The 22,835-nt window shown below is 42.7% G+C and overlaps 1 protein-coding gene across 3 annotated transcripts in view; it reads left to right on the forward strand.

The window, feature by feature from the left end:
- CTNNA3 (catenin alpha 3) overlaps positions 1 to 22,835 on the forward strand; it is a 957,874-nt gene that overhangs the window by 863,934 nt on the left and 71,105 nt on the right. The window lies entirely within an intron of this gene.

Raw genomic sequence — 22,835 nt, forward strand, 5'->3', positions numbered from 1 at the left:
AAGATATTGCTAGAAGCTGATGACATGGACGCATAGATTCACTTCCCGTGTTCACATCAAAGTAACCGATGATTGAAACTATATCTGGATTTCAAAAGCGCCCTCCCCAATGCGTTTGGATCAACCATACAGGACGAGACTCTGAGAAATTTCTATTGTCAACGCAGCAAGCTACAGTTGTTAGAACTGTGGCACAAGACTAGGAAGAAAATTGTTGCCTCCTGCAGAGATGACATCCACCTTTCCTTTCAGATTCCTTAAAAAACACAGCAGAGGTGAACTTATTATTTTCATTGGGGGAATTGCATGAAAGTTCTACCTTCCAGAACAAACTAAAGAGTAAGCGAAAGTGCATGAGGCAAAGAGGCTTCCTACCGAAGACTTAGCAGCCAAACACAACGGTTACTACATCTGCAGACAGAAGCAGTTGCTTAATTAATAAAGCAGTTAACCTCTTTTTTTCTTTGGGACCTGATAATACATACAAAATAATTATCATGCTGTCATTTTTTTTTTCTGGAATGTCTGTATCACTCATTAAAGGTAGAGTGGCCATCTGCATGAAGTCCCACTGGCTAAATCCTGCCATAATTTCCTTTAGTGGGGGGAAAAAATGTATCCTCTCCTTGCATATATGATTCTGAAGTGCGTATTAGCCAGAGCAGGCAATTTGCAAGCTGCCTGAGGACCCTAGAGGAGGAAACGATAGATAACAAAAAAAAAAAAAAGGTGTTGTGCAGAGAAATACAATAAAAGGCACAGTTTATGTTTGAGGATGCTAGTTATCAGTAGAAATGGCAAGTGTGAAGCCTTCTTAGAAAAAAAAGACTCGAGAGGCACCGGATCAGTTACGGTAAGGTCAGCCCATATTGTTATCAACTTCAACATCCCCCTTATAAAGGTCATGTTATCATTTGCATTGTCTTAGGTATAGCAGTGTTCCAATATCTCAGGGGCTGCCACAAAGAAGAGGGAGTCAAGTTATTCTCCAAAGCACCTGAGGGCAGAACAAGAAGCAATGGGTGGAAACTAATCAAGGAGAGAAGCAACTTAGAACTAAGGAGAAATTTCCTGACTGTTAGAACAGTTAATCAGTGGAACAACTCGTCTCCAGAAGTTGTGAATGCTCCAACACTGGAAGTTTTTAAGAAGAGATTGGATAACCATTTGTCTGGTGTAGGGTATCCTGCCTAAGCAGGAGGTTGGACTAGAAGACCTCCAAGGTCCCTTCCAACTCTGTTATTCTATTCTATTATTTCAGAGCACATATGATCTATAACCTTTCAGGCTTAGGGTTCTTTTGCATTTTGGGGGGGGGGCATAGTACATAGAATAGAATAGAGAGGAGAGGAGAGGAGAGGAGAGGAGAGGAGAGAAGAGAAGAGAAGAGAAGAGAAGAGAAGAGAAGAGAAGAGAAGAGAAGAGAAGAGAAGAGAAGAGAAGAGAAGAGAAGAGAAGAGAAGAGAAGAAGACTTCATTTGGCCAAGGTGATTAGATACACAAGGAATTTGTCTCCAAAGCAGAAGCTCTCAATATTCATGCAAAGCAATGGAATCATCACCACCACCTCCTCCTCCACGACCACCACCACCACCATCATCATACCAATAAGAGGAGGGATTAAAGAAAATAATAAGAAGGATAGATGATAATACAACAGCCACACTATATGGGTAAATATACTTAGACATTAGACCAGTGATGTCTAACCTTTTTGCCATCACGTGCCAGGAGAGGGGGGGGCGGGGAGGGTCGCGCACGCATGTGCCCATGTGCATGTGCATGCAACCCCACCCACCCCCGCTCCTGGCACATGATGGTCTGGTAGGCCCGTTTTTCTTTCTTACCCAGCTCCAGATCCTCTCTATGCATCTGGGAAGGGCGAAAACAGCCTTTCCCACTCCTTTGGAGGCCCTACGGAGGCTTAAAGGGCCCATTTCCCAACTCTAGGAGCCTCTCTAGGAGTCTCTGGAGGCTGGGGACAGGAAAAAACATCACTTCCTGTCCCACCGGGAGTCGGGAAATGGGCCCTTTCAGCCTCCGTAGGGCCTCCAAGGGAGTGGGAAAGGCTGTTTTCGCCCTTCCCAGATGCATAGAGAGGATCTGGAGCCAGGTAAGAAAGAAAAACAGGCCTTCCCCACCCCGCCCCCAGGCCCTGCAGAGGCACGAAACAGCCTGTTTCCCTACTTCTGGTGGGCCCAGAAGACCCAAAAATCAGCTGGCCGGCACATGCATGCACCCCAGAGCTGAGCTGGCATGTCCACTAATATGGCTCCGTGTGCCACCTGTGGCACGTGTGCCATAGGTTCGTCATCACGGCATTAGACATTAGACAGCCCAGGGAGAATTAGGTTTTCAGCAGATGGATGGCACAAAGGAACAAACTGTCTCTGTGTTTACTGTAGTTGTTTTGTCAAACAATGCCCTATAGAAGTAGGACATGTCATTTAAATGGGGTGAGAATTAATTTTTGCAAGTTTTTTCAAAGGGGTTCTAAAATACGTGTCTTTAAACCAAGAATTCAAATCTGCTGTTATTTTTGCAATTGTACAACGTTTAGCTTGGTATGGTAAAAATCCACATCTGATCATATGCCCCACAAACACTGTTAACTTTACCTTCTCAAAATTACACCTTGTGCTACAAAAAAATTAAGTTTTTTTCTGCATGAAGGTTATCTAGCTAAGCAAAGATCCATGCAACCATAAACTAACATCAGAAAGCAATTGTCTGAGTTACAAAAATGTTTAAGTGAGTTTTATCAAGTCCTGTTTTGATTTGTTCTTCGACATCAGCCACCAACCTGCTTCTTGGTCTCTGATATAACCCTCATACTTCTCATGTGTATGTAATCTGCTTCAGGGGTGGGTTCTACTTACTTTTACCACTGGTTCACAACGGATGCGCAGCTCGCTGATAACGACATCCAGGGCGGTGGGCAGGGCCTCCTGCCAGTTTTACTACTGGTTCTTGTGAACCGGTCCGAACCGGGGGCAAACCACCACTGCTCTGCTTGCTGCCTCTGTGACCTGATTCACAGATCTCTCTTTTGATTGGGCCATTGTGGTACTTGCATTGGTTCGTCAATGAACTTCTTTATTTCTGCTGTAGTCAGTTTGCACGTCAAAACTGGCTCATATACATTTAGTCAATCAGGTCCAGCAGAGTGGATGCTCTGGCTTGACCTCTACCCAGTGCATGGCACCACCTTCACAGCCAGTAATCATATTTGTAGAATCTCCTCCAATAGCTTTCAAGCTTTTGTCAATGCCTTTCTTCTTCATGAAATACATCACTGTCAAGCCCCAACCGGCTTGCCATACCTGGGGGGAGGGGGGAATTGGAGAACACGGCGGCAGGAACAGCCATGTGGCAGTACATCATGTCGTGGCCTGGGTGCTGATGAGGTGCCCGCTGGGGCAGCGTCGGCTCCAACTGCTGCAGATGCGGCAGCGAGGGAGGCAGTGGTGGCATTCTTGCCCACACAGCTGACTGGTGGCCTTCCGGGACCCAGCTGGTTAGCGTCAGATGCAATGGCGTGCTAGCGGGGCCTAAGCACCGGATAGTGGACTGCTAACACGGAACTAGATGCCAATGCCAGATGATGGTTTCATGGGTGGGACTGAGGGGCGTGGTCCTGCCTATATAGCTCCCAGCACTGACTTTACAACGGACTGCTACGTACTCATTTGTGCCAAGCTTCAGGCTTGAATAAACCTGTATCCAATGGTTCCAGAGCATGTTTGTTTCTGTGTTCGCAAGGCCTGGGGATTTGGACAATTGAGAACGGGATTATCTGCAATTACTTGGACAGGTTTTTGTTTCTGAGCCTTTCTCAGGAGTGAAATGACATCTTCCACCCGGCTCACTGCACACAGAATAACGTTCTTCTTTGATGGTATTGGGAAATTGCTGGTCTGAATTGTTTGCTGGGGAATTGCTGGTCTGAAAAGTTATGATATTTACTGTATGTAGTTATTTACCAATCACACCTACTGGTACATTATATTAAACTAACCAAAATGTCTTTACAATCCCCTAGGCATGTCACAACTTTTGAGCACTCCTAATGTTTGGAAATTGAAAGTTGAAAAATTTGATAGGCCCTACTATAGCGGCATCCGTAGGGGAGGAGTTGAGTGTGAGCCATATGTACATATTTTCTCGGCCCTCCTTCTGACCTGTGCAATATAGTCTTTCTATGGAAGGCAGGCTGGTTGCAATTGTTCTTAACGATCTGTTGGTGTCTGTATCTGTCCTGTTTTGTTTTGTTGCTGTATCAAACCAGACTGCTATAGAAGTACAAATGACAGACTTAATGATTCCTCTGTAAAACTATCAACAACTCCTGGGGCATTCATTCCCTGAGTTGAAGGGAATGAATCTGTACATTACTAGAAAGACTGCAGTTTTTATATCAAAGACAATTTCAAAAAGGACAGACTACCTATTTAACAGACTGCGGTTAACTGTAAGGGTGAGATTTACTATGAATATGTCCTACTGTTTTCTCTGTATTAGTTTTATAGGTTTTTTTTAATATGTCCAGATGACGACGACTACTACTACTACTACTACTACTACTACTACTACTACTACTACTTCTTCTTCTTCTTCTTCTTCTTCTTCTTCTTCTTCTTCTTCTTCTTCTTCTTCTTCTTCTTCTTCTTCTTATTATTATTATTATTATTATTATTATTATTATTATTATTATTATTAAAATTTATATACCGCCCTACTCCCGAAGGACTCAGGGCGGTGAACAGCCAAAAGATAAAACACACATAATACAAAATTTTAAAACAATATAAAAGCCCATTAAATAATTTGGCCCAAACAATTTAAAACACAGTCCTATTTTAAAACAAATTTAAAATTAACAATTAAAAAGGAGGTTAGGCCAGGCCAGCCTGTTGAAATAAAAAGGTCTTAAGAGCACGGCGGAAAGTGCGTAAGTCTGGGATCCTCCATATCTCCGGGGGGAGCTCGTTCCAGATGGCAGGTGCCCCCACAGAGAAGGCTCTCCCCCTGGGGGCCACCAGTCGACACTGTTTGGCCGACGGCACCCTGAGGAGCCCCTCTCTATGGGAGCGTACTGGCCGGTGAGAGGCTACTAGTGGCAGAAGGTGGTCTCGTAAGTATCCCCGTCCTAAGCCATGGAGCGCTCTAAAGGTGGTAACCAAGACCTTGAAGCGCACCTGGAAGACCACTGGGAGCCAGTGCAGCTTGCGCAGGAGACTAAGCTGATAAAGCAGTGGATAACCTTTTTGCCATCGCGTGCCAAAAGTGGGGGGGAGCTTGGGGGGGGTCATGCACATGCCCACATCCATAATTCAATGTGACCCCCCCCACTCATGTGTGTGCGACCCCCTGTGCTCTCCCCCGCTTTTGGCACGCAATGGCACAGTGGGCCCAGAAGGCCTGTTTTTCACTCTCCCCAGGCTCCAGAGGCTTTCTAGGAGCCTGGGGAGGGCAAAAACTGTCTCCGCCCCACCCGGAGGCCCTCCGGAGGCCAGAAACAGCCCATTTCCCAACTTCCAATGGGCCCGGAAGGTCTGTTTTTCACTCTCCCCAGGCTCCAGAGACTTTCTTTAAATAAAGTTTCTTGTGCTATTGAGCACTTAAGTGCACATTTTCCCCATAATAGCAACTATATTAACATGATCATGGCTACCATCTTAACTATTTTAATCCCCCAGCAAACACTGTTGGCATTAATGTTGAAGAATGAACATATTCACATTAAGGTACCCAATTATTAAATAATGTACCCAATTAATAAAGCAAGAATTTGCTTATAAACTACATTTAGGTTTGGAGAATAGGATAAAGTAGAGTGTTTAAAATCTGTGTGAAACTATCCACGTTGTCAAGCCAATTTATAGGTCATTCCGGCTTATTCCCTGCTTGTGGCTGGTTTGTTTGTTTGTTTGTTTGTTTGTTTGTTTGTTTATGTATTTATATACCAGAATATACCATTTTATTCTGGTATTTATGGCTACCAGAATCTGCAAGAGGCAGAATTTTTGACTCTCCTTTTCACAGTAGTTGGATATAACAGGCATATATATATATATTTTAATTTGATTTATATGCCGCCCTTCTCCGGAGACTCAGGGTGGCTTACAATGCGTTAAGCAATAGCCTTCATACTTTTGTATATTTATACAAAGTCAGCTTATTGTCCCCACAAACTGGGTCCTCATTTCACCTACCTTAGAAAGGATGGAAGGCTGAGTCAACCTTGAGCCTTGGAGAGATTCGAACCAGCAGTAAATTGCAGGCAGCTGTGTTAATAACAGGGTGCGTAGACCACTGTACTATCAAGGCTCTTTTGTGGCTATTGAAGACATTTATTTTATTGCTTATTCTAAAAACAACAACAACAGAACTTTGAAGCTCTATAGTTCAGGAATTTGCCACTAAATCTTGGTAACATAATATTGAGACCATTTGGGAGGACAGAATCTTCCCACTTTGGACATAAATATGGTAATCATGATAGATAAAACATTTTAGATAGGAAATTTTCAAAGACAAAATTTCCCTTCTGAGCTTGGAAGTTCTTTTCTGGCTTGTGGGAAATATTGCAGTGGTACACAAACGCACGTCAGAGATGTTCCAAATTCAGAGTGTCTCTGTTTCAAGCTTGAAATACTTCCAGTATAGCTGGGATATTTTACTTGAGATCGGAACAGCCTATTTCAAACTTAAAACAATTTGGATTCCACATATTTTCTACACTCTTAGTGAATAATTGTCATAATTATGCAAAGTTTCACATCTCCTGAGATGTATATTTACAATGTAAATCTCTGTGAAATAATAGCCATGGGTCCACATTATTAAATATTTTCCCATAGGAACAATAAATCCAACCAAGTGATGCTGTGGAGGTTCTAGGAGGTTCAAGTCGGGCCTAAGCCCAGAGACGATGTTGCAAAATCCAGTCAACTCCAGTCCTTTATACACACCCAATGGACAGAATTTTGCCAGACTAAAGCCATTTCTTACCTACGTGATAGATCCTGAGAGATTCTAAGATGTGGCTTCCCTGAACCTCTTCCCTCCCCTTCTCCAGCCAAGTTGGGACTGTGCAGTCTCTTAACCAGGGCCTCTTTAGAAAAGCTTTGTGTTGTTAAAGTTCTCCCCAGTTTGACCTCCAGGTTCACCTTCTATCACACAGTGTTTGTTGTGGAGGCCCAGATAGGGAAGAAAAAGTATCAGCTTAACCACAGCAAACTAGTGTGGCTAGGATGGATCCAGGTTCTTTCTTTTTCCGGTCCTGGTTTGGATCAAAGACAAGACTACCCCAAGACAGAACCAGTACACAATGTGGGGCTCAACTCCTGTTTGAAGAGAAGGTGGCAGTTATGGACGAGTAAGGGTATATGTGAGATTTGCATAGTTTCATGTTATGCACCAATTCTGCCCTTTCCTGGATCAGGAGGCGCTGGGCATAGTGATCCATTCTCTGGTTACCTCCTGAATGGTTTATTGCAATCTACTCTACTTGGGGCTACCTTGAAGAGCATCCAGAAGCTTCACTTGGTCCATAATCCAGCAGTGTGAGCAACTGTGGGTAAACTCATGTCGTCATGGTGGCGTCACGTGACGTATTGGAACTTTCCCCCTCTTCACTGAAGCAGGCATGGGCGTGACCAACACATGACTCATCCGGCCCATGGACCAGGAGTTTGATAGCCATGCTGTAAATATTTATATGGCATGGACTCAAGGTATTTGAAGGACTGCCTAATATTATACTTTCTCCTCCTCTTTGCTCTGGGTCCTGTTGTGGCCCGCCAGTGGCCAGCGGAGCTGGCAGCAGATTCGGATAGTGAGGAGATTGGGGAGGAACATGGGCCAGTCCTGGAGTCTGGGGAAGGTTCTGATGAGTGCTCTGCATCGGAGGCAGAAATGGTGGCCAGGGCAGTCTGACAGTTATCAGTTGCCTTTGGAGTCAGATATCAGTGGGGCAGATGAACAACTGGAATCTGTTCCCAGTGTGCGCACGCGCAGAGTTGCCAGATGAAGGGAACAGCTAAGGAACAAGGGTCGACTTGGGAGTAAGGCCACAGGTAGATGATGAAGGGTCCCTCCCATAGGGAACAAAAGAAGGGCGAAAGGGGAGGGGTGTTTGCAGGCGACAATTAGTTCATTTCTGCATTCTTGCCAAGTATTGCGGTGTCTGAAAGATATCAGCCTGGCCACTCTCCAAGCCTGATAAAGGTCGGTAATTGTAAACTATCTTGAAAGACTGTGGGAGAGGAATTGGTGGCGAGGAATTCATTGTAAATTAAATAAAAGGGGTTTATCGGGACGAGGACTCAGCTTCGTGCTGCTGGGGAAGCCTAGGTCAGAACGAGTCCCTTCTATCAGGGTTTGTCACTAGTGGGACCCAGGATCATCCCTTTTCTGCAGCTGTATCTGCCTTCTAGAACACAGGATCACCTGAGGGTAGGTTGGCTCTAACCCTGTTCACCTATTGGAAAGCCCTGAAGAACTGGCTGTTTTCCTAGCTACAGTAGGGAGACTAATTGGGTCCTTCTTGGTGATGCATGGTAGCTCCTTTTTGTTTTTGATATGTCATTTTCGATACACAGTTTTATATTGTACTTTTTTAAAAATCTTCATTAGCCACCCAGAGTCACATTAGTAAGATAGGCAGTCATTTAAATTGATTTAAATAAATATAATCAAAAGAACACATTAGCCTTTGAAATATTGTTGAAGAGGATATTTTCCTGGTGGGTCAGAGATAAGTATGTGGGAAAAAAAGACAGATTGAAATATTTGGGTAAGTGATTGTAATATATAATGAAAACATATATTTGAACAGTGGATTACTAAGGTATTAGGAACTTTGAAATGTAATTAGACATCCATATTAATAAACACCTGTCACAACTCTATAACAGATGTTCCAAGAAGGTATCAAATGCAAATTTATAAGATATTTCATGGTGTTGTTAATTACATTATGTATCATGCAATTTATTTTTTATTCTGTTCTATTTCAAAGGTTTTATGAAAAAATGGAAATATTTTGGGAAAGGTAGAAAGTTCGCTTTTGGGGGAGAAAAAAAATTCTTTATTTCTGAAAGTTTAACTAGTGCACATCCGAACTGCTTTTACAGTATTTGTGGCTTGAATTCATGACTTGCAAATGACTTCAAATTGAACATCTTTCTTCTTATGTCTTCTTACTCACAAGGTCTTCAACCCTGGAAGCTGGTGAGCATGGGCATGGATAGTCAGTGCCAAAGTGGCAATTCCTCTATCCCTTTTATGAGTTCCTTTGCCTTTTGAAATTAAAATTCTTTTAAACAATGAAAATCAACTGGAAATCCTAATCCCCTTTATCTAGTTACTGTCAGCAACCAAAAAGAAAATGATAAGCATCAAACATTGAAACTATGATTGAACTGACCTTTCTCAACAAAATGGCTGACACTTAAAGGGGTAGGTTCTACTTATTCTCATGCGACTTCTATCTTTGAAGTCATATGGAAGAGTTGGCTAAAAGTACATTTTCAAATGCATTCAGTGATCCTTGACAATATGGCTGTGTTCGGATGCTGTAGGTTTTTTTTCCCAGCCATGGTTTACAGAAGTGGTTTGCTGTTACCTTCAACTTTTCTGATCATCTCAGCATGCTTTCTCAAATTATGCCAACATCACCTAGGTTGTTGTAGGCTAGTTGGGTGGAATTCTTAGCCATGCATCATTGAGAGGATTATGGGCAGTTCTGGGATTCAGCCGGTTCGGGCCAATTCAGGTGAACCAGTTGTGAAATTGCTGGCTGGCCCCGTCCCTCCCCGCCTCTTCCAGGAGTCCTCACGCACCCCATTTTGGCTCCCAGGTAAGTGCAGGGAGGCCTACTAGGCCCAAGATTGGACATGAGAAGGTGCGGTGCGGACCCCCCCCCCCATAGCCCGTTTTTGCTCCCGGGAGGCTGTAGGGAGGCCTACTAGGCCCAAAACGGGGCATGGATGGTGTGGCGTGGCCCCCTCATGGCCCGTTTTTGCTCCCAGGGGGGTACAGGAGGCCGAGTGCTGCCTGTCACACCCTCTGGCCACCCCCACCATGGCCACCCCAACTCAGCCAGTCATTAGGGCAAAGAACTGGTTGTTAAATTATTTGGATCCCACCACTAATTATGGGTGATAAAGTGTTGCATGACAGAAAGAGTCCCTACTCAATCTTTTAATTATAAGACCCTGTGGATAATTTTATTATTCATTTATTTATATTCCGCTTTTATATCATCCTCTCAGAAAGTAATTGTAATCAGGCAACCCATTAGTAGTAGTAATCATTGGGTTAATCTGATTTGCCTTGAAGTTGTTTTGAGTTACAGAAATCAGAATCCTATTAACTTTCGAGAGAAAAGGCTAGTTTTTATATTATTTTAAATAACAACTGGCCATCTCTGATTCTGTCTGTTAAATTCTTTAATAAATGTATTGACTTGTAAATTGAAATTGATTTAAACATTTTGCCCAGCGCTGTTCCCCTTTAAATATTCTGCTGGGTGCTGTAAAAGAACTTAGAGCTGACCTTGAGAAAGATATGAGAAAGTAAAGTGGCTTTCAAGATTGATATTGGTTTTTTGAAGTAGGCCAGTTCAGGAAACAGACAGCACAGATACTTGGAACATACTTTATTGTAATAAGGCAAGATACAGATGTTTTTAAAAAAACTGTCCAAGCTCCTCTCCAACTCGTCTATGTATTTCTATACAATTTGGATTCTTAAACCGATAGATATTTCTCTCTGGCTTACAGGGGAAATTTAAAACATCCACCAGGATCCTTAAAAGTTCATCAAGAGGTCTTTAAAAAATAATTTTATTAAGAATTCTATTAAAAGATAAAACTAACAAAGAAACCTAATAGATGAACATAGACATATATAAAAGGAAAAATGTGGTGGGAAGGAAGTAGGAAAAAACAGGACAAGGCAGATAATAAGAAAAAGAAACTTTTCTCTTCATCCTCAGTAAGCATATAAATATTAACAATTTATCCCTGTCTCTTAAAATAAAACCAGATGCATAAGTGGTGAAATCCAAATTTTTTTACTACCGGTTCTGTGGGCGTGGCTTGGTAGGCGTGGTGTGGCTGGGTGGGCGTGGCTGGGTGGGTGTGGCAGGGGAAGGATGCTGCAAAATCTCCATTCCCACCCCACTCCAGGGGAAGGATATTGCAAAATCTCCATTCCCTCCCCACTCCTGGGGGAAGGATATTGCAAAATCTCCATTCCCACCCCACTCTGGGGCCAGCCAGAGGCGGTATTTGCCGGTTCTTTAAACTATTCAAAATTTCCGCTACTGGTTCTCCAAACTGCTCAAATTTCCACTACCGGTTCTCCAGAACCTGTCAGAACCTGTTGAATTTCACCCCTGAGATGCATTTTCATTCCATACCCAATCCCATTTTCTATAAACTCATTTCTGAATCTTCAGCTTTCCTTAGTAATCAACAAAGATCCAATGAAAATTAATAAAAATACCTAACAACATAAGTATATAATCCCCTATTTCCATTTAGTCTAAAACCCTAATCCTCTCTTAACAATTAAACATTACCAAGATATATAAAGTTGAAAGCTATTGAACATTACCAGAAATAACTCCTTATTTAAATATCCAAAAACCATAATGTAAATATTACAAACTAATTCATTATACCACTGAACGTTTACAAAAGAGAAGCTATTTAACCCAGATAACCATTAAATATCACCAAAAATAGCATCCCATTATTTCGTCTCAGAGATAAAATTCTAACTCCTATTTTCTTCTAGTCTCTTTTCCTCTTCTCTTGAAGTTATTATCTTTATCTAAGTTCACTCTATAAATCTCTTGTATTTCAATTTAAAAGGATGCTCCCCTTTGCTCTTTGAGTACATTACTCCTATGTTTTTGATTTTTAAATAATTGTTCAATTCCACTTGTAAATCCAGTATTTCCATCTCTTTCTTGTAAGTTATAATTTGTAAGTCCATGTTAAAGTCCCTTTCAATTGTGTTCTAAGGGGTTTGTTCATCTTCAGTAATAACTTTTAGTTCCAGTGAAAAGTTAAATTCCTCAAGCACTTCTTATGCCCATAGTTTAAAAGTTTTCTTTAAAACTTTTAAGCTTTAAAGCTATGGGGTGCTCTCTATTCGCCCTTCAAAGTCTTGTTTTGCACTGAAATGTAAGCAAAACAATTTTTTCCCACTCTAGAGGATCTTTCTAATTAGTTTCAAAATCTTTCTTTAAATCAGATTCACGAAGTATTTAAACGCTTGAAAAACAACTCTAGAGCCACCGCTTTGTTGTATGTTGCAAGAAGTTACAAAAGGAAAATAAAAATCTTACAAAACTGAAAAGAGGTAGTTTTCTTTTTTTATTAAACAGATTGAAAGAAAACTCCCCCAGCTATTTGGAGACTTGGGGTAAAGAGGCAGTCACAATGGAATGTGGAAATGAGGGGAAGAAATGCTGCATAGGAAACCATCAAGAGAGGCGGTTTCTTAACAATCAGAGAAAGAAATTTAGGAAGCACCTGCCTTAATAGATTAACCCAGCGGCCACCAACTGGTGGTCCATGAGAAAATTTTGGTGGTCCGCAGAAAAATTATTTACATTTTTTATATTGCACTAAATCAGGGGTCCTCAAACTACGGCCCTTGGGCTGGATACGTGCAATGAACACTTGTGTTACTGCAGAGAGTCTCCTCTTTGGGGTCTTTTTGTGTGGGTCGGGGGGGGCAGAAATTCCAAGTTGGAGTCTGCTTCAGCCTCCTGGTGCGGGGCTTTGGGCAAAGGCTGGAGGGAAGCGCCACCAAGAGCCAGAGGGCCTTGTTCCAGTGGGACTGTATCATGACCTGGAACTGGCTGATCATCTCAGCCCGGTGAGCCTCCAGGCGCCGGTACCTGGCCTTGCACTCCCGCAGGTCTTTCCTCTGCTTGGAAAACCTATACTCGTAGTCCTCAGTGAGGTGCTTCTGCTGAGTCTTCTTCTTGGTCAGATCCAATTTGGACTGAGCCAGCTGTTTTGCCAACTCTTTCTCATGGTGGATACTTAGCTCCAACAACTGCTTCCTGTTGGGGCCCTAAGGAGCCCGGGTGGGCAGGCGAGGAGTGGCTGTGAGGGAAGGGGTGAAAAGAGGGCAGCGAGGCGCCCCTCGACGTGAGTGACATCAAGTTGGCCACGCCCACCCAGTCACATGACCACCTAGCCATGCCCAGCCAGCCAGTCATTAGGCAGATGATATTAGTGGTCCACGGGATTTAAAATTATGAATGTAGTGGCCCCTGAGGTCCGAAAAATTGGTGACCCCTGGATTAAACAGTTAAAACTGGCCATGAGAAGTTTTTGTCTTTAGATTTTCAAGATTCCATTAATATACCCTTATTAATATTATTAATATACCCTTATAATAAAGTACAGTCAGTTCATCTTATTATGTTTGCTTTCTAGTTTACCTGGGAGGTCTCAAAATATAAATTGTGATTAAAAAGATAAGGTTTTGATCAATTCTTGAATCTATAAAAGACTGCATTTACAGCTCAGAGCACAATGGGACCTGCAATTCACAGCTGTTTGCAAGAGACTGCAAGAACATTGATTTCTGCCATGTATTCACAGAAATCAAATGTTGAGGAGAACAAAGCTGGTCTCATTTACTGCAATGGCACAGTTCCGCAGAGCTTCAGCAGGAGTTCAAGTCACCTGGCGAGGAGCTTCAGAATTTGTTCCCTGTGCGTGGCTGTAGGAGATGTTTCGAATATGCCCCCTCCACTCCAGCTGTTGGAGCAATTATGCAGCCATGAGATCAGGAAAAGGGCCTTTGTTACAGATACACTAAGATGCTATCATTTCACTGGCAAAATATCTATGGAGATTCTCAGTCATTCAGGTCATAGTTATCCCAAAGGTGCTTTTTCAAGAGGCAACTGGACTTTCTGGTTTTCCCTTCTCATCCACGAAGATTTAGAGCTGAAGAAATGTCTTGGAAGAGAAGTGAAACGTCTTATTTATTTATTTATTTATTTATTTATTTATTTATTTATTTATTTATTTATTTATTTATTTATTTTATTTTATTTTATTTTATTTTATTTTATTTTATTTTATTTTATTTTATTTTATTTTATTAAATTTCTATACCGCCCTTCTCCCGAAGGACTCAGGGCGGTGAACAGCCACGAGATAAAACACATAAATACAAAAAGTTTAAAATGAATTAAAAACGAATTAAATAATTTGGCTGAATTTAAAATTCCCCATAATTTAAAACAAATTAAAATTTACATTTAAAAATTTACATTTAAAAAGGGGAGAAGATTTAGGCCAGGCCAGCTTGATGGAATAGGATAGTCTTAAGCGCGCGACGGAAGGTGCGCAGATCTGGGATACTCCGTATCTCCGGGGGGAGCTCGTTCCAGATCGTAGGTGCCCCCACAGAGAAGGCTCTCCCCCTAGGGGCTGCCAGTCGACGTTGTTTGGCCGACGGCACCCGGAGGAGCCCCTCTCTATGGGAGCGTACTGGCCGGTGGGAGGCTATTGGTGGTAGCAGGCGGTCCCATAGATAACCAAGTTCTAAGCCATGGAGCGCTTTAAAGGTGATAACCAGAACCTTGAAGCGCACTCGGAAGACCACCGGAGCCAGTGCAGCTCGCGCAGGAGAGGTGTTACATGGGAACTCCACGTTGCTCCCATAACCACCCGCGCGGCCACACTCTGCGCCAGTTGGAGCCTCTGAGTGCACCTCAAGGGGAGCCCCATGTAGAGAGCGTTACAATAGTCCAGATGAGAGGTGACGAGGGTGTGAGTGACTGTGTGTAGAGAGTCCCGATCTAGAAAGGGACACAACTGGCGGATCAGGCGACTGACTGACGTCTTCAAAGAAAAACCAGAAATCCCAGTTGCCTTTGAAAAAAGCACCTCTGAGTTAACTGGCAAAACTTGGCAAAACTTGAAAGAGGCATTAAATGCCCTGGAGAAGAGAACTTTGCAGCTGGAAAATTTTCCTCATGCAGCCAATTCTCCACCCCCACCCCCAAGACTTTGCAGATGCACCCAATAGATACAAAGATATGGAAGGTGCTAACAATTCACTTATAGTATTTCCTCCTCGTGTGAGTAAGGAACAAAGTGATTTTTGTCATTCCAGGATCCTCAGTAGCTGATGCTGTTGGCTAGCTGTAGGTGAATGTTGACTGACTTGTGGTGCTCCCTGATTTATCTCAGCATTTCAAGGCTAGGAGAAGAGAAGAGAAAAACTGGTCAATTTCATACTGCCTTCTGAGGATTTGGCAGTGGGAAATGATACAGTACAGAAATGTTCATGGAAATTAGCCAGTGACTGGCAGCTTTCACACTTCCTGGTTATTGCAGTGAAAAACATTAATTGGTTGATTAGTTGTGAAACATAAGTTTAACAGATGGATCAGTAAGCTAATAACACACACACACACACACACACACACGTACATTCACAGAATTTACCAATATAGGGCTTTTGTGATACCTTATGCTAGAATTGGCAACAAGTGACACTCAGTTGCTAACTACATCCCAGCATCCTTGCAAGTATAGCAAAAAATAATTGAGGTATACTTAAGTGTTTTAGAACAGCAAAATCTGCCATGCCAGAAGTTTTGTAAGATAAGGGAGCTAATGTCTTCCACGATTTCCATAATTTTTAACACACAATCATAATGATCAGAATTTATGAACCGTGTACTCAAAAACAGGGTGTAGCTCAGTGGTAGGTTGCCCTCGGTTCGGACCAGTTCGCAAGAACTGGTAGTAAAACCGGCGGGAGGCTCCGCCCACTGACCCATACGTCATCAGGAAGCTTCTGCGCGTGTGCGCCCCCCATTGCGAACTGGTAGTAAAGGTAAGTAGAACCCACCCCTGGTGTAGCTCTTATTGAATGCTTGCTCTCAACCTCTGATGGATGCTAATTTCTGACAATCAATACTAATTGAGAATTTGGAAATATTTCAGTTTATTTAAACTTTCATGGATAGGTGATTTAAAAGAACGAATGGTAAAGAATAGAAAGTCAGTGTCTTGGCCTATCACATCCATCATTCTGTTCTCTCATGATCTCTTAAATGAACAAAGGCGTTCTGGACTAGGTAATTTAACAGCAGCCTCTAAAAACACTGCTCCGTGGACTATAAATAAAAATAGTTCCCCAAAGAAAAACAGAGAGAGAGTTGGAATATATATGTAATTTACCATGATCATAAATGCGGGTCTCTGGATAGTTGGCTCATGAGAGTATGATATGTGACTTCTGGCAGCCCTTCCAAATAGAGAGCATATGGTGTTTTTAAATGAGGGACAAATTGGAAATATTCACAGACATATATCCAGATTTAGGTAAGGGAACACTCAAAACAGATAGATTCAGAGTATTAGCATACAAATGAATCATGATATTTATTTATTTTTCAGGAGATTAAAATTGTTAATGTTTAGAAAATGGCTAACCAAGGACCTAGGAACTGTTAAGGTATTATTATTATTATTATTATTATTATTATTATTATTATTATTATTATTATTATTATTATTATTATTATTATTATATCCAGAAGTCCCTTTCCTTTTGGGGCCATTGGGCATATTTGATATACTAAGACAGAGGTGTCAAACTCAAGGCCCGAGGGCCGAATCCAGCCCACAGGGTACTTAGATCTGGCCCATGAGGCCATCCTGGAAACAGCGAAGGACCAGCCCGCAGTGCTTCTGCCAGAGAAAACGGCCTCCCGAGCTCCTTTTTCAGCTGCCATGGCTTCCTGCAACCCTCTGCTTCTGGCTGTGGCAGCTGAAAACAGAGCTCGGGAGGCCGTTTTCTCTGGCAGAGTGCTCGAGCCGCCACAGGTGCCCCCCGACAGGAGTGACATCGAGTGGTGTTTAAAATGGGTGGTCATACAAATCTTACTACCCTGTTTCCCTGAAAATAAGACATCCCAATAATAAGCCCAATCGGGCTTTTGAGTGCATGACCTAAAATAAGCCTCCCCCCCCCACAAAATAAGCCTTTCCTGAAAATATTTAAATACAGAGCTGGGCCTGGTGGCTCAGCAGACTGATAGCATTGTGATTAACACCAGCTGTCTGCAATTACTGTAAGTTCGAATCTCACCAGGCTCAAGGTTGACTCAGCCTTCCATCCTTTCTAAGGTAGGTAAATTGAGGACCCAGTTTGTGGGGGCAATAAGCTGACTTTGTATAAATATACAAAAGTATGAAGGCTATTGCTTAACGCATTGTAAGCCACCCTGAGTCTCTGGAGAAGGGCGGCATATAAATCATTTTTTTTTTAAAAAAATCAGGTAAGATGGCAAGAGGAGTATCTTACTCCATGTGCCCCAAAATAATAAGACCTCCCTGAAAATAAGGCCAAGTGCTTATTTTGGGGTTCAAAAAATATAAGACGGGGTCTTATTTTCGGGGAAACACGGTAAATGAAATGAAATTCAACAAAACAATAACAAAGCCTCAACCATGATAGTGGAAAAGTCAGAAAATAATAATAATAAAAAAAAATCCTGAGGGAAGGAATTGTAAAATATTAAAAACAAACAGAAGCCTCAACCATATTACTTTTAAAGTCTTCTTTCTTACCTTGTTGTAAAACAAAAATGCCATCACAATTTAAATGTTGATAAAATGCAGCAACCAACCACAGCAAATCCCAGTGACAAAAAATGGCCATACAGAAGTGATAACTGCATCATTAGCTACTTGCATTTCACCCAATAATGTTATTTGCAGTATTTGTATGATATTATGTTATCAGCCATATATCACCATTTATCTAATAGCCTTTGTAGATACATTCATGTTGATACCCATCAACAACCTACCGTGTTTTCCCGAAAATAAGACCCTGCCTTATATTTTTTTTGAACCCTGAAATAAGCACTTGGCCTATCTGTCTTATTTTGGGGGAAACAGGGTATTAATGCAAACCATGTGTTACTTTTTCTTTCCAGTGTTATATGAATACTCCTTTAGCCGATCCCCATGTCTGAAAAGTCCATGGGTTTTCAAATCAGAACAAATGTAAGAGCATTACATTTTTAACCCATGGTGATTGATTCAGTGTCGTATTATCAATCTAACTGATGTCAGCCGCAAATGTGGCAATCACACGATAAGTCCAAAATAAATAAATGAGTTAATATTGTGTCTCCATCACCTTCCTTTATCAGAGTCCTATAAAAAGAATGTATTGGTTTGGGAGCCAGTTAATTCCTCCAAAACTTCTATCGGTATGGAACTTCATAAGCAGTGATAGCACTTGGAGCATGTAAATCAAATAACAAATGCTTAAGTTCAATAAACTGCCAATGAGCACTCTGAGATAAATCAATTTTATTCATTTTTTTTTAAAAAAAAAATTCGTCAGAAGTTTTCTAAATGGATAATATAAAACACAAAATCCTAATATACTTTTTATACCAATCCACTGGAAGTATTATGGAAAGCAGTCTTCTCTAACTGCATAAATTTAATTGTGACAATTGTTGACATGAAAAGGAGAAGTAAAATTGGTAATATCTTCCGGTGATAAATGCAGTAAACTCACTTTATATAAAATAGTCTATCCCCTTTGGATGAAGAATGGATATTATGCACTTCATATCTTTTTTAAAAAAAATGGTATACATCAGGGGTGTCCAGCCCACGGGGTGCTTAGATCTGGCCTCCAGGATCACCCTGGACACAGCAAAGGACTGTTCTGCCCCAGCTACGGACCCCAAAGAACACAGCACACACAAAGTCTGTATAAACCTTAATTTACTAAATTAAATCAGTATTTTTCAAACAAAGACTGTTAATTAACTTTCTTAATGGCCTACAAAAATCCAAAGAATAAATAATTGTAATCTTACTATGGTTGGCAGAAAGCCCAGAAGCAATTTGCAGAGAACTAAGATCAAGACTTTTGATACCATCAACCATGGTATCATGCTGCACCGGTTGGAAGAGTTAGGGGTGGGGGGCACTGTATTACGGTGGTTCTCCTCCTTTCTCTCCGACCGGTTGAAGTCTGTGTTGGCAGGGGGGAAGCGGTCGACCCCGAGGCCCCTCATATGTGGGGTGCCACAAGGGTCGGTCCTCTCGCCCCTTTTGTTCAACATTTATGTAAAGCCGCTGGGCGAGATCATCCGTGGTTTCGGGGTGAAGTACCACCAGTATGCTGATGACACCCAGCTGTACATCTCCACCCCGGACCACCCCAACGATGCCCTTGAAGTGATGTCCCAGTGTCTGGAGGCCGTGCGGATCTGGATGGGGAGGAACAGGCTCAGGCTCAACCCATCCAAGATCAAGTGGCTGTGGTTTCCGACATCCCGATATAGTCAGTTGATGCCACCGCTGACTATTGGGGGCGAATCGCTGGCCCCCACGGAGAGGGCTCGCAACTTGGATGTCCTCCTGGATTCACGGCTGTCTTTAGAAGAGCACTTGACGGACGTGACTGGGAGGATTTTTCATCAGGTTCGCCTGATTCGCCAGTTGCGTCCCTTTCTCAATCTACACACAGTCACTCATGCCCTCATCACTTCCTGCCTGGACTACTGCAACACTCTCTACATGGGGCTCCCCTTGAGGAGCACCCGGAGGCTCCAACTGGTGCAGAGTGCGTCCGCGCGGGTGGTTATGGGAGCAACATGGCGCTCCCGTGTGACACCTCTCCTGCGCGAGCTGCACTGGCTCCCGGTGGTCTTCCGGGTGCGCGTCAAGGTTTTGGTCACCAGCTTCAGAGCACTCCATGGCTTAGGGCCTGGTTATTTACGGGACCGCCTACTACCACAAGCAGCCTCCCACCGGCCGATACGGTCTCATAGAGAGGGGCTCCTCTGGGTGCCGTCAGCTAAACAATGTCAACTGGTGGCCCCCAGGGGGAGGGCCTTCTCTGTGGGGGCACCCACTATCTGGAATGATCTCCCCCCAGAGATACGGAGGATCCCGGATTTGCGCACTTTCTGCCGTGCTCTTAAGACTCTCCTATTCCAACAAGCTGGCCTGGCCTAATTTTCTCCCCTGTTTTAAAATTCTTTTAAATCAAAATTTTAATCTGTTTTAAATTATTGGGATTTTTTAATTGTCTCGGGCTAAATTATTTAATCTGGTTTTAATTATGTCTTTTAACTTTTGTATCCATGTGTTTTATTTTGTGCCTGTTCACTGCCCTGAGTCCTTCGGGAGTAGGGTGGTATATAAATCTAATAAAACAAACAAACAAACAAACAAACAAGACGCGAAGGAGAGTGAACGAAGTTGTTCCCTGCAAATTGCCTCAGTTGTCGTCCTTCCTTAAATAGGCTAAGAGAGTGGCCAATTAGCCCCAAGCCTTATTCTCGAGGAGACCTCCTCCTGAGAAGCCACTCCTGCCTTTTGGCAGCTCTGTGCGCCCGTGCATCGAGAAGAGGCTTCTCCTCTTCTTCCTCTTCACTTATGGAAGCTTCTGGAGGTTCTGAAGGCCCTGGCTGAATCCCCACCTCTGGCACCACATCTTCTCCAGCCTCCTCATTGTCTGACTTGAGTGCCAGCAACACAGGCTGCTGGTGCAGCACACCAGCCTCCTCGCTGTTGGAATCAGCTACTAGCTGCACAGGCTGCTGACGGGCCACAACAAGGACTGGCCCACAGTGCCAGCGAAAATGGAGTTCACCAGGGCCACGTGCTGCCCTCCAGAGTGCCATTTTTGCTGGCAAAGGATTGCAGGAGGCCGTCGCAGCCGAAAACAGAGCTCACGAGCCCGTTTTTACTGGCAGAGCGCTCGCACCACCACAGGCACCCCCGGCAGAAGTGATGTCAAACTGTCCACACTCACCCCAGCCCCCTAAGGTCAAACACAACCCTGATGCGGCCCTCAATGAAATCAAGTTTGACACCCCTGGTATACGTGTTCTTGTTTAAATCTTTAATAATGGTACAATGTAGGTAGTCATCAACTTATGATCACAACGGAGCCCAAAATTTATGTTGCTAAAGTGAGACAGTTGTTAAGTGAATTTTGCCTTATTTTATGATCTTCCTTGGCACGATTGCTAAATGAATTACCACAGTTAAATTAGTAACATGGCTGTTAAGTGAATCTGCCTTCCCCATGAACTTTGCTTGTGGGAAGGTCGCAAAAGGTGATCACACGACCCTGGAACATTGTAACCATCATAAATATGAGTCACTTGTGACCATGGGGATGCTTATTGGAGGTTTGAATCTGAAACTGGTGGGCAGGGCATGCTGTTGTAGGCATATGTACAGGGAAAATAGCTGTTCCTTGGTGGTAATGTGCCTACATGCAACTCTCTCCTATTTTCATGCTTTCTGAAGTGTTCGATGGCCATGTACGGTTACCAACAGAAGACAATATTTGTAACTCAGGGTTGAACTGTGGAGTTCTAGGTGCTCTCTGAGTTTAGTGGTTTTCTTGCAGGCATTTCATTACCAAACTAGGTAAAATCATCAGTGCTAGAAAGAAGTGGGATCCTAGCTTCTAGCACTAATGATATTATCTAATTTAGTAATGAAAAGTCTGCCAGAAAACCACCAAGCTCAGAGAGTACCAAGGACCTTACAATCAGAGGAACTTGTGGATAGATCCTTAGATTTAAAAATGTGGTTTGCTCTTTAGGATTCAGTCAGGTAAGGCTACTACTTTAAAACTATGCATCATTTTAGATCTTAGTTAAGAACTTTTTTTTTAAATTCACTTGTACACTTTAATTGCAAGGCAATTAATTGCAAGGCCGATATTTTTATTTCCATTAAGTTAAGTTAGCTACTTATATTGAAATCATGCATATACCTGAAGTCTAGTGAAGTGGCAGGTAAATAATTTGGCATGCTTTAATGTGTCTTTGGAAAGGCAAAAGAGCATGTGAGAGAATACCACAGAGCAGAGGGTTTGTGTTGTGGTTGTTATTGTTTTACAATCAATCAGAAATTAAGAGAACAAAAGAAGAGATTAGAAAAATAATAACAGTAACAATGTTCTTATTTCCTGTCTTATTTATTTATTTATTTATTTATTTATTTATTTATTTATTTATTTATTTATTTATTTATTTATTTATTTATTTTGTTGCATTTCTATGCCGCCCAACTCCCAAGGGACTCTGGGCGGCTTACAACAAAGAATAAAACAATGCGAACAATCCCATAAAAAATGTTAAAAGAAAATTAAAACTTTAAAAATGTTAAAACACATGCATTCCAATTCATGGCCAGGTCTCGCAAGATCATTATAATGAGATCAACGGCCCCAGGCCTGCTGGAAGAGCCAGGTCTTCACCGCTTTGCAGAAGGCCAATAGCGTGGGGGCGGTCCGGACCTCAGGAGGTAATTGGTTCCAGAGAGCCGGGGCAGCCACAGAGAAGGCCCTCCCCCGCGGGCCCGCCAGCTGGCATTGTTTAGCTGACAGGACCCGGAGGAGACCGACTCTGTGGGATCTTACCGGTCTTATTTTCACTGCAGGTTGATCAACTGCCTTTGAGGTTTATGTCAGATCTATGTTATATCCCCTTTGCCTCCTTTCTGTATAAATCAAAGAGGCTTTTATTTTTTAAATGTTAATTGTAATGTTTTGGTTTTTTTATTTGAATGATGAATTATGGTGTAGCACTATGATGGCGAACCTATGGCACGGGTGCCAGAGGTGACATGCAGCACCCTCTCTGATGGCACACGAGCTGTCACCCCAGTTCAGCTCTGCTGCGCATACGTATGTGCATGCGCAAGAGCAGGGGGGGGTGCAGGGGGGTGCACTGCATGTGAGGGGGCAGGGCACATGTGTGGGGGGTG

Source organism: Pantherophis guttatus, chromosome 6 (assembly GCF_059756535.1).
Source record: "Pantherophis guttatus breed Tessera chromosome 6, ASM5975653v1, whole genome shotgun sequence".
In the NCBI taxonomy this organism is placed as follows: domain Eukaryota; kingdom Metazoa; phylum Chordata; class Lepidosauria; order Squamata; family Colubridae; genus Pantherophis; species Pantherophis guttatus.